Genomic DNA, 10,304 nt, shown 5'->3' on the forward strand with positions numbered 1-10,304 from the left:
ATACGTTAAGACACTATAGTCTTACAATCCGTATGAAAGTTTGGTGAAATAAGATCCACAAGAACGAATAAACCCAATTGATTTTCTCTCAGAAAATTAGTGGTAGGTTCTAAATGGCTCGAAGTCATAACCAAATTCTCAAAAAAAATCAACTACTGTTATACTCTCTCCGTTTCACCTAGATTTTTTCATACAAATTAAGAAAACCATTAGAGTTATTGTTTTACCCATAATTAATATATTGTTTTATTGAATATTTTTTAATTAATAAGTTAAAAAAGCGACACTTAAAATAAAATAAAATTGTAACTCTAAAACGACAATTAATCTGAAGGGAGTATAACATTTTAACATAAACATAGTTAAAAATATTAGGAGCAGGTGATAAAATGGAAAATGTTGCATAAAATAACGATAATTTTATCAGTACACCGAAAATGTATTCAAATTTACAATGTACAAATTACATGTACGTATTTTTTTTTCTTTAAGTACGGCTTTTATATATTTGTTAAAAGGAGGTTACATTTACGTTAAAAAGTTTTAGTGGTCCAAATAAATCTGTTACCATCACTTCTTTACTAAATCATTTTTTGGATGAAGGTTAACATCTATCATTATAGATGAACATGCTTCTTGTATTTAAGAACAAAATTAAAATCTTCTTAGGAGGGGTTAAATGAGAAGAATTTATGTAGACTTGGTTGATTCTAAAAATCAATAGATTTGTTAAAAAAATTAAAAAAAATTGTAATGAGGTTTTCATATTTAAAAAGTTTATCAAAATTTGATGGTGTAATGATTTTAAGAATCTAGAGGTTATATGCAAGAGTTTTGAAGTTTTGAAGTTTTATGAGTAAAATTGTTTAGAATTCAAATCTCTACAACACTAGATTTAAGGGTTTATTTGTCCAATAACCAAAAAAAAAGAGTATTTAGTTTTTTAGTAAGAGGTTAGAGAGAGATAGGAAGAAAACTAAGGAGAGAGATAGTGTTTTTGGTTAGATAGTAGGTTTGTGTTTTTCATGGTTATTGAAGCAAATTTCCCTATATGATTATTTACTGCATGTTGGATTCTGCATGCGGTTTGTAATTGAAAACCACTAGCTTGCGCCTTCTGCTTCCTGCTTCGGCATTTTTTTGCTGGTTGGTACAAATAAAATCTTTTGCAACATGAAGAAACTTTAAAACGGTTCCTCTGTTTTATCTCTCTGTCTTCACAAATCACACAGACACTTATTTATATCCAAAATAGCATCATCATTTTGGTTCATTTACAAAGATAGTTTTAACCCTTAAACGAGTGAATCTCAAAAACATCAATACATCCAGATTTTATAGCATTTTTTTGCATCTAATTTAAAGAGAGACTGAACCGGGGATTGAAGCCAATGAGTGAATCAACACCATTTGTATTGGAACGTATCATTGCATAAACGCATATATATAGTACTTTATAATGGGTGAATTTGACATTTGATACTTATCATCAATGATGTGTGTTCAGTCTATAATGGATGAATTTGACATTTGGTACTTTTATAAATTACGAAAAATATAATGGATTGGCAAATAAAAAAGGGATGACCTCATTGTGATGGTGTAGTGATTTTTTTTTATTTGGGTAAAATGATGGTGTAGTGATTTCTACCAGACGAGGATTCACTTTGTTGGTTTAGATCAAGAATTGATTTCTTTGTTCCACATGTAGTCAGGTCGAATTTTTAGCTCAACGTTTGAAGACGTAAAAGAAATAGAACCAAACTTAAAAGCAAAACAGAAAAAAAAAAATCATCTCCTATTATCATCAAGGCTTGATCATGAAAAATCGATCAGAACAATTATTCACCAACTTGACATAAAAATCCAACAATAGATAAGTCTCGGTAGCTCTCTCTGGCCTCCTTGGAGTTCCAGTCTTCGCAGCTTGTATCAAATTGTTCACATAAGTTCTTGCATTATACACACTGGCAGCCGTTCCTCCCGCTGTTGGCCAACCGCTCTCCGACACCATGATCTTCACTGTTCCGCCACTTAACTCCTCCAATGCCACGTAGACAGTGTCCAGGAGTGCGACGAAGAGGTTTCGGTATTTGTTTAACCCGTCATTGACTACAGTGTTTTTTTCAGCTAACAGAGCGTACACCAAACTGACGGCTTCCATGTTCTTAAAGTAGATGAAGTAAGTGTTGATATTCACGAGCAGAAAAGATTTCTTCCTCACCAAGAAATCTATCACCCGCGCGATAAAAATCCGAAATACCAGTGTGAAAGATCCTCTCGAGGGCGGAAACCCTGTAAGGCTTCTGGTGTCTGTAGCTGTGGACACCTTGATCCCGAGGTCTGAAACAGCTCACTCCATGTTTTTTTTTTGGAATTTATTTTGTTTTTCATTTAGGCTTAATCTAAATTCTTATGGGTATAACTTCTAATGGGTGCACATATAATTTACTTAACATTTACACTATTCTTTAGAAAAATTATGGGTGCCTGTGCACCCCTTCTCTATCATTTGGCTTCGCCCCTGGATCCGAGGGTATCACCTTGTTTCCTACCGATATGTAGCGGAATTGACCCCCTTTGTGTAGTTGCGGACGTTGTTACGGACCCATGTGTCCGCTTCAGCTTGGTTGGAGGCGATACGCTGGATATCAGAGTTGGGAACATCGATTATAAGCTCGAGAACCTCATGGTCGGGATCGTAAAGACGCATCAGCTGGATGTTACGCTGCCGGTAAAACGCAACCACATCTGCGGGACGTGGCAGGTTGTTTCCAATTTTCCCGTAGCACACTCCGATTTGCCCAGCTTCATTTCCAGGTTAAGATCCGCAATAAACAACAAAAATGCATTTAATCAAATTCTGAAAACTCTAAACTAAATAGATTATTCAATATGATATCATCAATAGGTTAAGAAAGAGAACTGAACCTGCCTTGTAGAAGAAGGAAGCCAGTACGAAGCTGAGAATAAGCAGAAACAGTGGTGTGGAGGCTAAGCAACTCGATCGATGATGAGACATCTTCAAGAAAAAACAACCAAAAGATGATGATTTTAAGATACCGATCCCTTTGTTTTATTCCAAAACAAAGAGAAAATGGGTGACTGGTCAATGAAATGAAATTAAACAAAGTCATCCAGTCATATCATTCAGTAGTCTGAAAGTGTGAGCTTTCTATACATGTAGCCATGACTGACCAAATTATTTTGGACCCCAGGGCAAAATTTTTTTTGGTCTTTTAAATTTGATTTTTCAAATATTCTTTTTGCGTTTTGATAAATAAAACTTTATTCCTTTTGTATAGTTTTCTTTTGGTGAATAAGATTTTGTCATGGAACCAAAATAACATATACACTAGGTAGTAACCCGCGCCTTGCGCGGGATGAGATGGTTAGATCAGCAATTTTTCGAAAATATTAGAAAGTATATAAATATAGTTTGGAATTTGGGTTTTGTGTGTTTTTTTGTGTTTAATCTCGGTGGTGCTGATTTTACGGTATAGACGTCACTGAGATAGAAACATATATAAATCCTTTACTTGAGTGACATGTAAAAATTTACTGGAACATAAGAGTAAACACAAAACATGTTACCTGCCAACTGCGAAAGCATGTAATCATTTATTTTATCCACTTCATCATTTGCGGGAGTGAGAATGGCTCGATGTCTATACAAATCCTTAACTGTTGAGGATTGAAAAGCTTGTCCATAAACCTCTTTTTCCATAGTCTCAATAGTTTATACATATCACCGGTGTGATTTATCTTACTCTGATTCATTTGCAAGAACTTGCATATAAAGATATAATTATTATTATACAATTTGATTTTCATATGCATGATTTTTGTATAATAACATACCTTCCTCGTAGGTCATTGACTTCAAACATGTAAGGATTCCACAGAACTTGGCTGTATTCTTTGAACCATGTAAGAAGAACTGATTTTGTGTATAATATCTAATTCGAGTAAGATAAATATTATTAATATCTAATCAAATTATATGTACGTAAATATTTGTGTAATCACACTCTTTGCATAGGTTTTATGTATAAATATTATTAATATATAATCAAATTATTATGTATGTAAATTTTTGTGTAATCAAACTTGTTCTATATTTCTTTCTTTGCATCTTACTCTCGAACTCATTTTGTTTATCTCTCTATGGCTTTCTCTCTATGGCTCTCTCTCTCTCTCTCTATGGCTCTCTCTCTCTCTCTCTCTCTCTCTCTCTCTCTCTCTCTCTCTCTCTCTCTCTCTCTCTCTCTCTCTCTTTCAGATTTTATCAGTATTGATGAGTATTTAAAAAATAAGATTAAATTTTTAACATATTTTTATTTTAAACATACGAATCGTATTAATGCCCCTACACGGGCACTAATACGATTCTTATGTTTTATATATAAATATTACTAATGTCTAATCAAATGTTTGATGTATTATTAAAACTAAATTTGTTCTTCAGATGTTTTATGTGTTATTAATATAAATATGTATTATTCAAATACGACTCATATGTTTTATGTATTACTAAAACTAAATTTGTTCTCCATTCGGTCTTTGTGGTTCAAAACTATAAGCATTTTAGACATTACTTAATTCAATATACTTTGAGGTTTAAATTATTATCGCTCTCTCTCTCTCTCTCTCTCTCTCTCTCTCTCTCGTGTCCCCCTCATCGTAAACCTTTTTTTGAGAAAAATAAAAATGTAAACATTCTTTTAATTCATCGATTATCTTTTAACTACCACAATTTTGTTTTTATGGGAATGTTTCATAGTTTTAATATTTTATCATGAATTTTTTGGGTGAATTACCAACTAATCATAGTTTGCCAATTAATGTACAGTTTTTTAAAATATAAATAAATAAAATAATAGTAATTTGTGTTAAGTTTTTAAAATAAATGAAAAATATTAGTAGCTGCCAAAAGATGAATTTTTTTAACAATTTTAAAACCGTCACAAAAGAGTAAATCATAAACATTAAACACTATACCCTAAACCCTTGGACAAAACTTAAACCCTTGGGTAAAAATCCAAACCCTAAACCCTAAATCTTGGATATACTCTAAACCCTTGGGTAAATCCTAAACACTAAATTGTAAACTCTTGGTATACCCTAAACTCTCTCTTCTCTCTCTCTCTCTCTCTCTCTCTCTCTCTCTCTCTCTCTCTCTCTCTCTCTCTCTCTCTCTCTCTCTCTCTCTCTCGGTATCCCTTCATCGTAAACCTTTTTTTTTTGAAAAATATAAAATGTAAACATTCTTTTAATTCATCGATTATCTTTTAACTACCACAATTTTTATTTATATGGAAATGATTCCTAGTTTAATATTTTATCATGAATTTTTCGGGTGAATTACCAACTATCATAGTTTGCCAATTAATGTACAATTTTTTAAATATAATAAATAAAATAATAATAATTTGTGTTTAGTTTTTAAATAAAAGAAAAATATTATTAGCGGTAAAAGATGAAATTTTTTAACAATTTTAAACCATCACAAAAAATTAAATCAAACACTAAACATTATACCCTAAACCATGGACAAAGTTTTAATCCCATGGGTAAAAAATCCAAACACTAACCCTAAATTCTTGGATATACTAAACACTAAATCTCTCTCTCTCTCTCTCTCTTCTCTCTCATCGTAAAACCTTTTTTTTTGAGAAAAAATAAAAATCTAAACATTCTTTTAATTCATCGATTATCTTTTAACTACCACAATTTTGTTTTATATGGGAATGTTTCCTAGTTTAATATTTTATCATGAATTTTTTGGGTGAATTACCAACTAATCATAGTTTGCCAATTAATGTACAGTTTTTTTAAATATAATAAATAAAATAATAGTAATTTGTGTTAAGTTTTTAAAATAAATGAAAAATATTAGTAGCTGCCAAAAGATGAATTTTTTTTAACAATTTTTAAAACTGTCACAAAAGAGTAAATCATAAACATTAAACACTATACCCTAAACCCTTGGACAAAACTTAAACCCTTGGGTAAAAATTCAAACCCTAACCCTAAATTCTTGGATATACCCTAAACCCTTGGGTAAATCCTAAATACTAAATTGTAAACTCTTGGGTATACCCTAAACACTCTCTCTCTCTCTCTCTCTCTCTCTCTCTCTCTCTCTCTTCTCTCTCTCTCTCTCTTCTCTCTCTCTCTCTCTCTCTCTCTCTCTCTCTCTCTCTCTCTCTCTCTCTCTCTCTCTCTCTCTCTCTCGGTATCCCCGTCATCGTAAACCCTTTTTTTTGAAAAATATAAAAATGTAAACATTCTTTTAATTCATCGATTATCTTTTAACTACCACAATTTTTATTTATATGGAAATGATTCCTAGTTTAATATTTTATCATGAATTTTTCTTGGGTGAATTACCAACTAATCATAGTTTGCCAATTAATGTACAATTTTTTTTAAATATAATAAATAAAATAATAATAATTTGTGTTAAGTTTTTAAAATACAAGAAAAATATTATTAGCTGCAAAAAGATGAAATTTTTTTAACAATTTAAAAACCATCAAAAAAATTAAATCATAAACACAAACACTATACCCTAAACCCATGGACAAAGTTTAAACCCATGGGTAAAAATCCAAACACTAAACCCTAAATTCTTGGATATACCCTAAACACTCTCTCTCTCTCTCTCTCTCTCTCTCTCTCTCTCTCTCTCTCTCTCTCTCTCTCTTGGTATCTCCCTCATCGTAAACCTTTTTTTTTGAAAAATATAAAAATGTAAACATTCTTTTAATTCATCGATTATCTTTTAACTAACACAATTTTGATCTATATGGGAATGTTTCCTAGTTTAATATTTTATCATGATTTTTTTGGGTGAATTACCAACTAATCATAGTTTGCCAATTAATGTACAATTATTTAAAATATAATAAATAAAATAATAATAATTTATGTTAAGTTTTTAAAATAAATGAAAAATATTAGTAGCTGCCAAAAGATGAATTTTTTTAACAATTTAAAAACAGTCACAAAAGAGTAAATCATAAACACTAAACACTATACCCTAAACCCTTGGATAAAACTTAAACCTTTGGGTAAAAATCCAAACACTAACCCTAAATTCTTGGATATACCCTAAATCCTTGGGTAAATCTTACACACTAAACTGTAAACCCTTGGGTATACTCTAAACATCAAATCTCTCTCTCTCTCTCTCTCTCTCTCTCTCTCTTGGTATCCCCTTCATCCTAAACCTTTTTTCTAAATATAAAAATGTAAACATTCTTTTAATTCATTGATTATCTTTTAGCTACCACAATTTTGATTTATATGGGAATGTTTTCTAGTTTAATATTTTATTATGAATTTTTCTTGGGTGAATTACCAACTAATCATAGTTTGCAAATTAATGTACATTTTTTTTTTAAATATAATAAATAAAATAATAATAATTTGTGAAGTTTTTAAAATAAATGAAAATATTAGTAGCTGCCAAAAGATGAAATTTTTTTAACAATTTTAAAACCGTCAGAAAAAAATAAATCATAAACACTAAACACTATACCCTAAACCTTTCGACAAAGCTTAAACCCTTGGGTAAAAATCCAAACACTAAACCCTAAATTCTTGGATATACCCTAAACCCTTGGATAAATCCTAAACACTAAATCTCTCTCTCTCTCTCTCTCTCTCTCTCTCTCTCTCTCTCTCTCTCTCTCTCTCTCTCTCTCTCTCTCTCTACATGGATGGGAAGGTCACGTTTTCTTCTCTTTTTTTTTGCAGGGTCTGGTCTGGTGGTGTAAGCCATGTTTTTATTGTTGAAGAAAGAAGAAAGGCTTGTTGCCTTGTTTGTGCGTTATCTCTTAGTTTAAAGAAAAGAGCTCACACCTGAAATTCTGAACTATTTATTTATTTCCTGTTTCTTCTATATATATTTTTTATTTTTATAAAAATCCTTTCGAGAAAAATAAATATATTCACAAACTCTCTCTATAAGGAAAAATATATACAACTTACTGCCAAGAATGGAATGAAACCCATTAGTATTATTCATATATGTCTTTCTATATGTAGATTTCAAAATTATATTTACTTTTTGTTTAAGATAATTGATGATGCATTATGTAGTTAGAGTTAGAGCTGTGCAAATCAAACCAATTATGTAAGCAACCGATGGTAACATTTTTTTAAGAAATGAGTGTCTAGTTTAATGTGAACGTATATTCATCCGAGAATCTCTGATAACCCGTGCCTTGCACGGGATGAGATTATTTTTAAGATATTAAGACGTTAGGTATATTTATTTTGGATATCAGTTTAGTTTTGGGTTGTTTTCGGGTTTTAAGATCCTATGATATAGATACATTCTAAATTCATATTTATTTTTGTTTATTCGGTTAAAATGGTTGAGATTTTTGGGGTTTTAGTGATAAACTAAAGACTATTTGTATTTGTTTGATTTCATGTTCTTTGAATTTTAGACAATTCTAATATAAACCAATCGTTTCATATTATAAATTATGAAAAAATCATAATAAAATCAAATTTATATAACTGTTGAAGAAAACTAAGATGCCTATAAAACAATTCATTTCATTACAATTTGGTTAATGGTGAAATGAAGATTTTAAAATAATAATATTCTATATTACGCCTGATTTAGAATCTTCACCTCACATTTTGTTATATAAGTACTAACTTTAATGTGCATATTTGTGTGTATGTAAATTTTTTTTAAAGTGTTTCATCGCTATATACATATAGCGTTAACTAATATTGAAAGAAATGTTTGTTCATATAACAAATGAAAGTTTTAATTTTTAAATTAAAATTAATTAAATATAAAATATACTTAGTCATTACAAAATATTTTTTTAAATAATGACAATTAAATTATATACATAAATCGTTGTATAAAAATATATACATAAACAATAACATTAATATATCTACACATTGAACCTGCTGAGTTTAATTCTTACAATGTATTAAACATAAGGCCAATGAATTTTAACAATCAAGCATTATGTTTTAACATTTATTTTTCAATTTGGTCTGCGTAAAACATCTTCACAACCTACGAAATAAAAAAAAACTCGAAACTTAGACATGTTTAAATAAAGAAAACGAAATTTATAAAATGTATTCAGGTGAAGAGTAAAGATGCCTACATTGGAGTCGATAAAAACCATTTCAATAGTTAGACCACTACCAGCAGAATATTGCTTCCACAAATAAAGGATCTTAACCATAATCTTCCACATTGACTTGAATAGTTTCAAATCAGACACATAAGTTACCGCAACCATTATAGGAGAATGAGATAAACTTGTTAAGGTTTCGGGTGTAGTGAATAAATAAAATTATGTGGAGCAGTGAGTCTTATATAGGTTTACTAAACCTAATTCAATAAATGTGGTATCTTGGTATAATATCGTATTAAATGAAAAATATTTTTACCTTGCCAATCACTCTTAGATATATAAATTTCCATAACAAAAAATGTGAAATATATGACATTTAGTATCATCAATTTACCTTGCTAATCACTCATAAAATATAAATATTGTCCAAACGTTAATGCTAGCCGGTCTAATTCGGGATGGGTAGAATTCATTGATATCGGTTTAAAAATCTTAACCATATTATTAAAATTCATGTGTAATAAAATTGTAGTATTTCATTCGCTTTAAAATTTACGTGTACTACATGAGAATGACTCGTAAAGCATACTTGACAATGGGAGACTGTAGTAAGAACTCTTATAGTTTGTATAGAATGTGTTATCGCTTGTGTCAAACTGTTATTGTTTGTGAAAACAAATGCTACAATGTCTCGAGACCCGTACTTCGCTAAATGCAGAGACTGTCGGGTCAAGAACAGAGTCTGCGGGTTCAACACAACCCACCCGAATCAAGACTTCATCTGTTACTCCTCTCAAAGAGAGACAACAACAACAACGACGTCCCGGTGATATGCCTCATCTTCGCTTTAACATGTATCCTCTTCGCTATCTCCGTAGCGGTAGCCATCTTCCGATCAAGAAGAGCGAGCTTATATTAGTTATTTTTTTATGAAATTTTCTTCTTTTCGTAGATATTTGAAACTTGTTAAGCAAGAAAATAAATATTGTTATCTCTACTTAAAAAAATTGTTAATTTTAATTAATAAAAAGGTCCTCAAATAAATCCCACACAAAACGCCAAAAATACCAAAAATACCAAGGTCGAAGATTAATAAAAGGGTTAGATATATACAAAGTTCATAACGTAAACAATTGTTCTCGATCTTCTTCTTCTTCTTCATCTGTATACCATGGAGTT

The 10,304-nt window shown here is 30.4% G+C and overlaps 1 pseudogene; it reads right to left on the reverse strand.

The window, feature by feature from the left end:
• Window positions 1-1,718: 1,718 nt before the first annotated feature.
• LOC108829668 (probable glucan endo-1,3-beta-glucosidase BG3) lies at window positions 1,719-10,013 on the reverse strand (annotated as a pseudogene).
• Between the last annotated feature and the right edge of the window lie 291 nt (window positions 10,014-10,304).

The sequence above is a fragment of the Raphanus sativus genome, chromosome 4, assembly GCF_000801105.2.
Source record: "Raphanus sativus cultivar WK10039 chromosome 4, ASM80110v3, whole genome shotgun sequence".
NCBI lineage: Eukaryota > Viridiplantae > Streptophyta > Magnoliopsida > Brassicales > Brassicaceae > Raphanus > Raphanus sativus.